The sequence below is a fragment of the Magnolia sinica genome, chromosome 8, assembly GCF_029962835.1.
Source record: "Magnolia sinica isolate HGM2019 chromosome 8, MsV1, whole genome shotgun sequence".
Lineage (NCBI taxonomy): Eukaryota > Viridiplantae > Streptophyta > Magnoliopsida > Magnoliales > Magnoliaceae > Magnolia > Magnolia sinica.
Window position 1 is genome coordinate 82,698,711 of NC_080580.1, and position 14,635 is coordinate 82,713,345.

Consider the following 14,635-nt stretch of genomic DNA (forward strand, 5'->3'; position numbering starts at 1 on the left):
TCTTCGGCTCTTTTGGTGTGGGCAACTACTTGTTCAGGTGTGTCGTTGTCGGATGCTTCGTAGTGCTTGCAAATTTGGATCTAATATGTAATAGATCTTCAAAGCAGTTAAATTTCAGCTTGTCTTACCATCTTGTAAAATTGGTTCCATCGAACCGATCAAGACGTATCAAGTCCTGATTCATCAACTTGATGGATGAAACACTGTCGTCTAGTGGTGGCATCGAATGTTGGAAATTATATAGATTAATGTATTTCTGTATAATGTGAAAACTAAAAAAGTGTAAAATAATTAGAAATCAGGGCAGGCTGAAGCACGTCTAAAACGCTGTCCTTAAAGCGTTATTTGCCCCTACTCAAGTGAATTGAGTATGCTGATAGGTTTCAGACAAATAGCTTCAGGATACGACGAGCCTGGTGTGGGTCTCCGTTCAGCACGAAGGCCCACTAAATGGAACTCAATTACACACTTTCCAATTACAATAAAGGAAAAAATTCCAAAAGAAGAAGAAAAGAATAGAAAAACTTCGCAAGCGTTCAAATCTTCACTCTGGTTCAGGTTGAATCGTTCTAGACCACCGCGTCTTCTTCAAGCTAAGGTTTAAGCCTTGCTTTGTTCGAAACACTAAAAATATGAGTGGAGAGGTGTCTCGGTTATTTGGGTTTCTTTGGAGTGAGTTGAGATGGTTTGGAAACCCATCCAGGTCCTCCTTTTATAGGATATGGTGGCTAAGGGGTTATGGTCCAGACTTAAATTTCATTAAGCCATTTCTGGCTGTTTGGAAAACTAGCCGTTTTATGGCGGTTTACTATTGTGCATGGACCATTAAGGCATGCTCGATCGTGAGACAACAATAGCCTTTTTAGTATGGCTAGCCATGCAAGAATTCGATGGACTATACAGTTTCTGCTGCAACAGCTCTTTTCAGTCCCTCTATTTATACTGAGAGATTTCTCTCTCAGTCCTTTAGTCTCTCTACTAACCAGCCACCCGCCATAGCCACTTAGTCGCACCGCGACTCGCACCAGTTCGCTCAAGGTCGCGAAGGAGCGACCCTCTGCAACACGATGCGGACATGCGAAGTGCGCCACTAGCGCCTCTACAGCCACACTGCCTCACATGCCCATGCCCACGCCCTCGCACCGAGTCCGTGACCGAGACCGAGCCCGAGCGCGTACGCACTGGAACACGCAAGGTCCATAGTCCACGGACTAGGTAGGTAAATATTATAATACTCCACATCTTTCATATAAACTACATGTTTTTCTCCTCTTTTCTATGTGGGACTATTCTCAAAAAACCCGCAGAAAAGTGTTTTTTCAAAACAACTTTTTATATTATATATTATTTTATTATTAAAATATTTTTTATTAAAATCAATATTTTTACAACATGACCATCATATGGAAGGCCACAAACGAACAGTCAAACACTAGAATGATCAAGGGCACGTACTCAAAGATAGATATCCCATCTTTTTAGAAGGCTAAGATCGTCCGATTGGTGTGATTCCTTTAATATAAGCCATCTAAGTATGACCCACTAAACAGCCAATTTGCCACGTGTCATGTCAGGTGCATGCATGTCTTTCCTTCGTGTCCTGTTTAGGTGTCAGTATCGGGCACGCAATTTCTCTAAACTAACAGCAAGAGTTGTCGCAGGAAGCTTAGATATGTCGACATTTTGTGGGAATACTGCGTGCATGGAGCGTCTCGGTGAAAAAGAGCTGAAAACGCTGGTGTAACTCGTTTAGGTGCATTTCGTAGTAAAATAGCGAAAATGAATTTACATATATAAGATCCAATCCGTCCATAGATACATCACCATCTGTATGGACATGATCGTAAAAATTTGATTGATTCAACACTCAGGTGAACCACAATAGGGAATAATATAAAATTATACCTAAAATCTCTAAATTCACGTGGCATCTTCCATCTGAGTTTGAAAACAGAGTGAATTTTGGCCATATTTTTCATACTAAGGAGGAATATCAGATTAATTAATTGGATGGCATATAAATGCTACGGTGGGCCTATACAAAACAAATAATGGGCGTAACCATTCGAACTGTTTACTACACTGGGGCCCAGATACATTTTTGATTTTCTTGATTTTTTGGTATAGAAATAAGAATGATTTAGATAATGTGATGGACGGGGTGGATCTCGTGAAAGTTGCAACCACATGGCTCTTGGTATGGGAAAATGAAGCAAGGCACACTAGTATGCATACAACTGCGCGGTTGTGTCATCAGGTACACGTGGAGAAATTTCCATGATCGGGACCGTTTATCTGACTGGTCTCCGTATGGATGGCATATGGAAAGAAATTTGTAATGATCGAACAACTCTAACCACCATTACTGCTGATCTAACCGTTCCACTGTAAGGTCATTCATTGGACGGTTTTTCTTGCCTAATCGCTCTAATTTTTTGGTATATGTTCTATCCAAGTGTGGCCCACCTCAAAGACAGTTCTGATCACTCATGTTTTCCATGTGTACTGTTGAGAAGGTACTGCATGTACTTTCCATGTAGCACGAGCTAATATCCTTCGGTGCAACGCAACGCTCCCCAATAACCAGACCGTACGGTCGTCAATTTTACCCGCCAAATGACGCCACGATGTCTTCATTCCGTCTTACAACTGACTTCGTTGCACATTTTTATTTAAAATTACCAAAATACCCTCCACATTATTGCAACAGAACCTAACACGTGGCACTCATGTGCGTTAATCTAGATCGTCCAGATCATCGAACTCGACACTCATCACATGCTGATCAATGCCAAATTACCCGTTCAATACTAACCGTTGGATATGCTTGCTGAAATTTGAAAGTGATTGACCATCGTTTAATCAGTCCTTGTGGCCACCAATCTGTACCATCACTTTTTTCAGTTGGATTCTGTACATCATGTCAGTGGGGTCCATGGTTTGAATGCTTGAGATTGGCATTCATGATGCCACATGTATGATGGTCAGGTAGCTGCGAGATTTTGATCCAGTTTGAGATATCATCATCAGAATCCCTACGGTTGAATCGGGTTTTCAGTTTGTAAAAGTGGGCCCCATGGTAGATCATAGCTTGAATCTCTACCCTTTTGTAAAAGTGTCCTTTCTCATCTGTCTATTTGCTGGCAATATTATTGGAGGGTTATAATCTCCTCCTCTGAGAAACGTTGCATTATATCAGTAATCCAAGCTTGGCCCATCATATCAACGGTACTGATCACCAAACCGTGGACCCCACTTATAGTTCTTTTACCTTTCGACATGTTGTAGGCAGGGTAAGGGTATTTTAGGGAATACAGAAAATTATTTAAGGTGGCCACTCACAACCATTTCATGTTACCTCGTTGAAAAAAATAGAGAAGGACCTGTAATAGGTCCAGCGAGTTGGACTATAGTTAAAGTTCACCCACGTGTAACTTCCAACCTTTCAAGTACATGAAAAATCCAAACCGTCCAATATTCTGGTCCCATCATGAGAATCACTGAATTTAAAAATCAACCATACCAACTTACTGAGTAGACCACGGTAGTATTTTCCTATTTATCAATGACTCTCCATTGTTTTCTTGGTGTGGCCCACTTGATCAATAGATAGGAATTTTCTCAAAATAAATTCTCATGGTGGGGCCAACCTATTGAAAGGGCTGGATTTAATATGTACTTAACAGGTTGGTAGTTATCTACTATATGCATGGACCGTAACTTATGGTACAGCTAGTTGGACTGGAGACCTTCTAATACAACGATTGTAAGTAAACAACCTTGCCCTTTCATTTTCCAAATACCCAAAAGAAGAGGAGAAAAAATGAGTTACATTGAGGCTGGAATCTCGATAGTGTTGGGCGTAATCCTCAGGAAATGCCTCTGCCGAGTTCAAGAACTCGGCGACCTACTCACTGATTTCGTCTCGGTTCTCGTTACAGCTGTCAGGTTTTCCGGTGTGGTATACCGGCGTCCGTCACCGGTTTCCGGTAGGTACTCACCCATGGCATCAATGGTTGCAAGGCATGATAGGTAGGTTTTGGTAAGTATTCTAGTTTTTTCACAACTTGGGTTGGTGGGCATTTTGGGAATTTCACTCTTGCATGTGGAAGTGAGTGCAATTTCTGGTATGTATGTGGGATTGTTGTGGTGTTTTTGGATGTTGGGTTTGTTGAAATAATGTATGTTTTAAAGTGGTTTTGCATGTTGGAATAATGGGATTGGAATTTATTATAATTATTGGATTTCTTTTGGCTGATTATTGAGTATTTGAATGATGGGCCCGTTTGGATGCACTATCTAATTGAATTCTAATGTTAGACTGATAAGGTAGAAAGAAAAAGAAAAAGAAAACTGTAATTTCCTTTATTACTATTGGTATAATGGAATTGAGATTTCTGGTAGGCACTCGCCATTTCATCAATGGTTGATAGGCATGATAGCTAGGTTTTGGTTACCAGTTTTTTCAACTTGGGTTGGTTGGCGTTTTGGAAAATTTCATCTTGCATGTGGCAGTGATCAGTGCAGTTTGTTGGATGCAGGTGGTGTTGTTTTGGAGTTTTTGGATGTTGGGTTAGTTGAAAAAATGTTTTCTTTTAAGTTATGATAATTATTGGATTTTTTGCTGATTTTTTAGTATTTGGATGAGGGGCGCGTTTGGATGCACTATTGGATTGAATTGCAATGTTAGTCTAACAAGTTTGTAATTCAGTTATTAAATTATTATTTTTACATGATGGTGATTAGATTGTGATTTTTACATGACTAATATTGTGATGGTGATTTGATCATTGACGTTGCTTTATTTTGTGGAGGGGGGATGATGTTTTAGTGGGTTTGGAGATTTTTTAAGTGAAGTCAATCTAGTTTTAATATTGCTAATTGAGATGTTTAATAATTCTGATCTAGAGTTGTATTTGATTGAGTTAATTGACTCATTGAGGATTTTATGATAGTTTTTGTTTATCCAACTTGACTTTTGAAGAAAACAAATAAATGGAGAGAAGGCATGGGAAGGGAGGTAGAAAAATATGCTGATGTAGAGGAGGGAAGGATGAAGCATGCATTTTGGAGTGAAAGAGAAAAAAATGGTTTAAATAAATGTAGAGGTCTTGAGTTGCTATGGTCCACCCAGAGGGATAACTTCCAACCTCTTAAGTACACTTTACATCCAATCCCTTCAATAGGTTGGCCCCACCATGATGGATCACTTAGTAAAAAAGATTCAGCATTCTACTTATCAGGTGGGCCACACCATAGAAAACTTTGCCTAGTCATTGACAAATCACAAAATACAAGTTTGGTCGACTGGATAAGTTGATGTAGCTGATCTTTGTGCAAGTTGATCTTCATGATGGAGCTAAGCTATTGGAGGGGTTGGATTCTACATGCGCTTAATGGGTTCGAAGTTATTTGTTGGGTGGAGCGTAACTATAGTCCAACCAGGTTGGACTTGAGATCTTCTCATAAATATATACTATGATAGAAGCTTATAAGAGTTAAAAATATATATATTTGAGCATGTATGGTGTAGTCAACAAAATGTTCTACTAAACATCTTAGGCAAATAATGTTTCTATGGTCCATATACTGAAAATGCGAACAGAAATAATGAAAAGGGAAACGATTGTAAAAGATCTTAGTCCTTGGCTTGTCTGGAAGTAAGATTGGAATCCATGGTTTTCCTTTTCTTGAGGATCTCACATTACTTTTCATTTTGGTTTTCCTGCATCCAAACTCCCTCTTAAAACCAACACAAAAGTGGGATGGAAATTTTTGGAATTTTGATTAGTCAAAGTGGAGAAGCTTATACATGGGTCTCAAGTCACTGTATAAGTAAACCACAACAAAGCTTTTTTCTTTGTAGTGAAGGCAATAGCCTCCAAAGCTCCATGGAGGACAGAAATATTGGCATGTCGGCATTCCCCACGTGCTATTGAAACTGATTATTTGAAATGATCAATTGACATAAAGTCCTTTGATCAATTGGTCAGTGACAACAATGGGAAATTCAGAAAAGTGGCATTTTTTTCTCTAATATCTATTAATGGAAAGACAGCCAATTATGGATTTTGATTATATAATGGAACTTTACGGGAAATAGGAAAATAGGAAAATCATCATGAAATTCTCGTCTCATGTGGAAGTGGAATTTCATGAAATCTGAGTTAGCAATCACTAGTTCAACGATGTGTTACGATTTCTGAATCTCACTCACTTGTTGGTTTTAAGATTATCACATGGATGATAGTTTGAATAAGCGACTGATAGTTTGCATATCATCCATAAGTTGATGAAACTGGTTTGTGCCTTTGGATGAAATATTGAATTCAGTTTCGATTATTAGTTTAATTAAATGGAAAAAAAAAAACCAATTTATAATTTCTTTTTATAACATTTGAATCAAGTGTCTGGACTAAGAAGAGAATGTAACCAATCCACCTTTACCCAAAAAAAGGAGGAAGAGGGAATGCAACCGCATGGTATTTTAATATTGAAAGTTTGCAGTTTCATTTCTGTTTTGTGGTGGAGACCTAAGTAATCCCCACAATGGTTTGCTAACCAAGGTGTTTAAAACCATATTAATTTATTAATATTATAAAATAATATTATTTTCTAAAATCAGTTTTCAACCCTTCAAATAAATGGGTTGATGTGGAATAGCATTTCCAAAGCATGAGGTAGGCGCGCGTTTCTCTTTTGGGATACCGAACATCCAAGATTTAGGATGGTGTATCCGAGTCTATAGAGGGGATTTGCAACCCCACTCCAATACACTGGAGAAATAGAAGAGAAAAATGGGAGAAATCACAAGAAAACAAAGAACATACCTAGGATCAGGAAGAGCACTCTCCCATTACAATTCCAAGCCTCACCACACACTTTGTTATTTGGGTGACATTTGATAGTTTGATATCTGAAAATGCTTCAATTTGTGCATCCAAACATAGCCGATTAAATGTGTAGAAACGACTTTCCTGCGTGGTCATAATGTTCAAAGAATCATTAGGTGAATATGATTTAAGTTTGCTTCTCTTTTCCCTTGGATTTACTTTACTATGCCATGATTTGAATTAGTAGAGAGTATTTTGAGTAGAGGTATTTTACAGTTACAAACTAAGACTGTTTGGTACTGCTCAGGTTTTCAGTTTTGTACAAGTGGGGCCTATTTCTTAGTGATCCAAATCATTGATATTATAGACCCTAAGTATGAACTATGAACAGTCCATGCAGCAAAAATCTCCCAGATGGGAAAAATCCTAGATCTTTCAATTGGTGGCCAACAAAGAAACCTTCTGGAAGGTAATCACAGATAATTAAGGTTCATTTGTGTCCTTGCTCTTGCTCGGGTGGTAGACTCTTAGGAATTTCAACACCCGGTCAAGGGTTCAAGTACCCTAGGTGGTGAAATCCCACTACGGTGTGAGTGTGTGGTGGTGTGTGTGCGTGTGTAAAAAAAAAGAAAAGAAAAAAGAAAAGAAAAAAGAAAAAAGAAAAAGAAAAAGATAAGGTTCTTCTCAACCAATGAAAGTTGAAATATTCTATAGCCAGTGGTTTTACATTTCAGGCATGAAAATGGTTTCCAAAATTCACATCTCTTACATTTCTTGTTATTTACCACTCCAATTTTCGAGTATGATATTCATATATTTTGCGTCATCTTGGTCTTCAAAGAGCATTTTCATAATAAATGGTTTAAAATGACTAATTGGCTATATAATTGAAAACCAGCTATTATATATGTTTTATTTATTTAATGAGGTTGGATCCACTAGAGAGCTTTGTAGGTTAAGGTTAACCTCAATAAGATGTGTGGGGGCCATGGTAATCTGTTCATGACATTTGATCACCATCACGTGCAACCCCTCATGCTCTCCTTGGCACCCAAAAACCATGCCAATCCAAAATTCAGGTGTGCCACACCACTAGGAATGATTGTAATTGGAACACCCACCATTAGAAACCTTCCCAATTGTGTGTAGGTCCACCCAGTATTCGAAATATCGGTATCACTTTTTTTTTTTTTATAATCCCATCATTGGGATACATATACATATAGGTTATTGCACAGGATACGTTGTTTATATCGGGTAATTTATCGTACTTTTTGGGAAACATGAGAAAACATTGGGTAAATAGTTGATTTTTTCAATGAAACTTAATGGATTATCAAAACAGACCTTAGTACACACCTTTAAATAATATCTCAAAAAAGAAGTTCAAATAATAGGGTTCCTTTGTATATAGTCTTAAGCTATGTGTTGTCTAACTGAACTAAGACAACTATAGTTAAATTGAATGTATAACATTTAGAGTGTATGTGATGATCATTTAATCAAACACTCTTAAAAACTTCGAAATTAGTCTCAATTGACAGCTAGTTGAAGGGAAATTTCAATATATATATATATATATAAATTCTTAATAAAAAATTTATTTTTATTTTCTGAAAATTGGCAAGGACTTAACAAATTAGTAGATCAGCCCTCATGCATGCTTGATTTTATATTTGAAGCGCAACATTGCAAGTACTTTGGAAGAAATTGGGGGAAATTTTGAATTTTCTCCAAATTTCTCGAAATTAGACCACCTATACTCAAATTTCAAAATTAAAGTTTATATGATGATCATTGTATCCAATACTCCTGAATACTTCAAAATTAGTCTCAATTGACAGTTTGTTAAAGGAAAATTTTGAAACAAAACATAGAAAACATGAAGAACCAATGGATATCACCTAGATCCATAGCTCAACTGGCAGACTGAGTGGAGATACCTTGTTTCAACACTTGAGGTCCTGGTATCGATCCCTAGTGGGGGTGGCTAACATGGAGTGTGTGTGCTAACATGGGTGTGTACTGACAAGCTAACCCAAAAAAAAATAAAATAAAAATGAAGAACCAATGAATATCGAAATCAAAGCTCCGATTTCATGATTTTTATGCAAAACATGGAGAACCAATGGATTTGTAACCATTTAATACCAATTTAACATGATTTGAATTAAAAAAAGGACCAGAAATTGACAATACTCACCGGATCAAACATGTGAGATATATCGACACTACCTGTGCATTTCGTACCGCACATGTGGAACATAAGATATATCGTGGGATATATTGACTGATATCGTCGATATCTAAAACATTGGGTCCACCGTGTTTTGCGCATGCTATCCAGTCCATTCCGAAGTGCCTAAGGTTGAACCGATAATCCAAAAATAATACCATTTCAAAACTCGGGTGGGCCACGCTATGTGATTTTAGAGGTTTAACGTATTACTGTTTTTGGTGTGGCCCACTTGAATTATTGATCATTCTGATTTGTGGGATCCAAGGAGACCGTGAGAGGGGAACACATTGGAAGGATCAGCTGTCATGCACAAATCACAGTGGGCCTGAACATCACTTTAAGCTTAACTTAACCTATTTGGCATTTTTTTTTTTTTTAACTTTTTGTTTTGCAAGGTCATGAATTAAAATGGAAATTACAATTGGCTCCTTTGGTTAAGTATCAATATAAGTTTAACATTTGAAATATTTATAAATGTTAATAATCATATGAGAATTGATTACCTACAGCAGGTCGTACCTATGATCTGCTGGGATTTTGGCCTGCGGAATCACATAGATCTAGATCTAGGATAGCAATCCAATGGCACCAAGGACACATAAGAGAACACACAGATTTAACATGAAAAACCCTTGCCGAAAAAAACCACGGCACAAAGTGATAGATCTTTACTATGAAAATAGAAATTACAAAGAGAGAGGACTTACCCGATTCGAACAACCTCGAATCTCACCAATGCTACACCCTTTGATAACCCTAGAACCCTTTTAGAAACCCTTAGAATCTCTTAGAATAATACCTCCTAATCCCGTTTACACCCATATATATAGTTTTAGGAAGAATCCCAAACTGTAACGCCCTAAAATTCGGAGGTCGAGCATAACTCAGATCCCGAGTTTCAGAACATCATTTATGCAACATATTGAATGATGGATGTATGTTGTCTGTATGAGTGCATAAAACATGGAATAGATTAAGCCAAACTACAAATATAATTCAGGGATAAGTGAAAGACACAAGCGGAAGACTTAAAGAAACATATGTGTACATGAGCAAGTCCCTGAAATACGTACTCTGCCAGGTCATAATTACAAGTGTTGATTTCAAAGTATAAGTATCAAAATGACATCATCTATTACAATTACAAAGAAAACCCAGAATCCCCGCATATCAGGACATAGCTCACATGAACCCGCCTGAGAACTACATAAAAGAAAATGCGTCCTCATCATGCTCATACTCCTGCTCTGCCTCGGGGGTCGCGTCGTCATCTGCATCTAAAACATGGCCTGGTTGGTATTGAAACACCGTCCCAGAATGTGGGAGTGAGTGATCAACACAGTGGAACTATACAGTAAAAGTTAACATGTTATCAAATCAATCAAGCAGTAATGATAAGGCAATACAATCAACACGTCCTAACTATTCTTGTTAATGCAAGGATGTATGTAAGAATGATGCATGCTCTCGCCTGCACTCCCTCAGCGTCTTCATCTTACGGTACGCATGACAGACTCCCGCAGTGCCAACGACTCCTACGCACATGCAATGCGGTGCATGAACATGATTACCAAGTTATTATTAGTCATTTTCATATAGCAAGATTGAGAAGCTAAGGTACCTTCCTCATATCACTTTCCAAACAGTGATCCATTCTAGGGTCATCAGTCCTAGACAATCTCATACGATCATATGGTTTTAGGTCGCTGCAAAGGGCTCGTCACCAATCAATGCATGCCTATCATACCTTAGTTACTACCCTAAGGCTCGTCGCCTCAATGCAGTAGCAAGGTATGCTCGAGGTCACTACAAAGGGCTCGTCACCAATCAATGTAAGCCGACAGCACGAATATAGTGTCCTATACCACCATAATCGGCTCACGAGTCTGGTGTGCTCACTGGTCACTACGGGGAGGCTCGTCACCCCAGCGTAGGCCGACAGCTCGACCACGGTGTCCCATACCACCATGCCCGGCTCATGAGTCTTAGCGGATCAAGGTACAATGGTTAACGGAATTGCAATGGTAAGTTTGGTACCTTAGATTCAAACAATAGCGTCCATACATGGTGTACATCCACCGGGATAATCGGGTTACTTGACGAACTCGACTAACACGAGCGCACGTTGAGTTGAACGACATAGAGTGCACAAACACTCCGTGTGGCCAAACCACTGTCGAAAACTCTAATACGACTCGGTTTCGTCAAACACGTCCTACGTGGCGAAAACGACCTCGGCCACGAACTCAAGGATTGTTACCGATTTCCTGGACTATTCCATAGTCCCAAACATGTTCAATTATAACAGAGATTCATAATAACAATTTAGAACAGTAATGGAACAACAATTCTAATCATATAATATGGAAGCATGTGATGAATATCGACTTAGCATGAATTACACATAAGTAGTGCTTGAAGTTAAACAACAAAGAATGTGAATTGCATGTAGGGAATCCTACACATCCATAGGGTAGTTGAGAATCTCTTCTCAACGCCCATAATAGGTTAATATATTACACACTTAACCATTCAGACATTTCTACAAACACTTAGACTACATAGTCCAACATACATGACGTATGTTGGTGATAACACACATTTGGACAATTCCTTTCGCCAAGGAGTTAACACACATACAACTAGCAAACACATGTTCATATTTTATACATATACGATACTTCCTACATATACATAGAATACACAAATCACAATATAACACATACATATCAGGAACGCAAAATAAACATCACAGTTGGCATGTGAAATTTCATCCATAACAATAATAAACCATTACCCAACATTGAAAGCCTTGAAAACCATAACCTATACGAATATAGTGCGCATCTTAAACCAGAAAAAGTGCACAGATCTGATTCAGACGATAAGTCTTCGTCAACGACGACTAGAAAACCTAAGGCACGAATAGAAATGAGCTACATCAACACTTAGACAAGTCTAAGCTCTAAAACAGACTAGGGTTTGATTAACTTACCCAAGAATGAACTTAGAATCGCCGGAATAACGATTCAAAAGTGATGGTTTAGGTATGCAGAACAACAGGAAAGAATCTCAAGATGATTCACCAACTTCTCTCTCACTTTCTCTCTCTTTTCCCCTCTCTTTCTTAGCTAGGGTTAGGAAATTCGTATGGAAAAGAGAGTGAGGGTTTTAAGGTCTTTATATAGGCCTAAAGTTGATGAAAATAGCCCCAGGGCCAAGGTATACTTAGGTTATAACCAAATCAGGCCTATTCCGATCCAACGGAGCACTTCTGGTGGTCCTTTCTCCACGTGCGGTCGGACTTAAGCTCACTGACCATGGATCTAGGTCAGACTGAGTTTTCGTACCGATCGGATTTACAGATCAGCCGTGGCGGACCACTCTCAATTCAATGGTCACCGAAACTCGATTAAGTCCACCGGCACTAGGACATGCCAGGGCCATCTTCCCTGATCCGAGGGTGAAATTGGGTCAGAATCCAACGGTCAGAAAGCTTAGAATCGGCGCACAAGCGACACGACTCAGATTTCATAAATTCATATTTAATTTCTTAGCTTTCTCACACTCTTTACTCCGGACTCAAGCAAATCGACCCAGGACATCATCTGGACTTGATTTTTGAGGTGATGGTCAAGCCCAACAAGATGACCAAAATTGTCTAAGATCGACGTTATCAGACTTTCGACGCGCGGTCCAGGTCCGATACAAAGTTTCCAAGTACTCCCAAGAGTAACTGGATTTAGCGTTGAATCCAAGATTTCAGGGTAACATAGCATTAACGATTCTACAAGTTTTGAGTCCTGCAGATCAAATTTAAAGTGATTAGTGCTAATTTTACAAGCAATCGAGTTTAACGCTAATTAACCCACATTAACTTCTAAGAAAAAAATAGAGGTAGTACTCGGGTCTTGGCACTAAATTTTTCAGGTCATTACAATCTACCCTCCTTAAAGAAAAATTTCGTCCTCGAAATTCACCTTCTAGGAAGCATTAGATGGTTCTGATGTTTAGAAATGAATAACGACCATGCATGACGATATGGATTCCCTGCATAAGAATGAGACATGAGAGTTGGTGGAGCTTCTAGTGGGGTGTAAAGTGATCGGATGCAAGTGAATTTACAAGAAGTAAGATAAATACAAGGCAAGATTGATCACGAAAGAGTATCAACTTCAGTGAGATTTTCGCACTTATGGTCAATTAGGTGTCGATCATATTTGTATTGGTGTTGGTTGTCCAATACAACTAAGAATTAGAACAGATAGATGTGAAGACTGCTTTCCTACATGGGGAGTTGAATGAATATATTTATATGAAGTAACCAGAAGGGTTCGAAGTGAAAGGGGTAAAGAATAAAGTTTGCAGGTTAAGGAGGTCATTGTATGGCCTGAAACAGTCGCCTAGGCAGTGATACAAAAGGTTTGATACTTTCATGATGAGTTAGCAATATAACAGAAGTGAATATGATCATTATGTCTATTATAAGACATTGAATGATGAACAGTTCATTGCACCGGTACTTTATGTAGATGACATGCTTATCGTTAGCCATAACATGTCTGAGATCGATACGATGAAGACTCAATTATCAGGGACAATTGAAATGAAAGATCTGGGGGTTGTAAAGAAGATTCTTGACATAAATATTCACAGAGACTAAGAGAGGAGCAGGCTACAATTGTTACAGACAGAATAATTTGAGAAAGTATTGGTTAAGTCCGATATGGATAAGGAAAAACCGGTTAGCACACCCCATGCTGCTCACTTTAAGTTTTCTTCTGAACAATATCCAAATACAGATGAAGAAAAGCAAGTGATGTCTCTTGTGCCCTCTTCGAGCTCTGTTGGCATTTTAATGTATGTCATCTACGAGACCTGATATTTCACATGTAGTGGGTGTTGTGAGTAGATACATGGCTAGCCCCGGCAAGAAACATTGAAAGGCAGTGAAATTGTTACTTCGGTATATACAAGGTACAATTGACTACATCTTGATGTTTGAAAAGTCCAAGGACAAGTTGGTAGGGTATGTGGATGCCAATTATGCAGGTAATGTGGATGACAGGAGAAAGACTTTTGGCTTGTTCTAGTGGGTGAGGCGATCAGTTGGATGTCAAAGTTACAGTCTGTGATGGTTCTTTCCACAACCAAAGCAGAGTATATGGTGGTTACAGAAGCATTTAAAGAAAGCGTTTGGTTGAGAGGGATGATAAATCAGCTTGGGCTTCAACAGGAAGCCGTGTTGGTGTTTGAGGAAGGCAAAGTAACTCTTGAGAATATCCACACAAGCATGAATCTGGCAGGCATGCTTATAAAAGTGGTTCCTACAAAGAAGTTCAAGTTTTGTGCAACTTCTCTGTATTTGGCGAAGGCTTGATGAAGACAAAGTGTGCACGAGAAGCGACGATGATGATGGATCTATGATAGAGACAATTATAGATGGAGCTTGAAGTTATGGTTCGTAATAATTGAAGACATGGTAGAGATTGTTGTCAGATGTCTCCAATCTGTCTGTAACCGGTTCTGTCGATGGCATCGATAGACCACTCGATCCCATTAA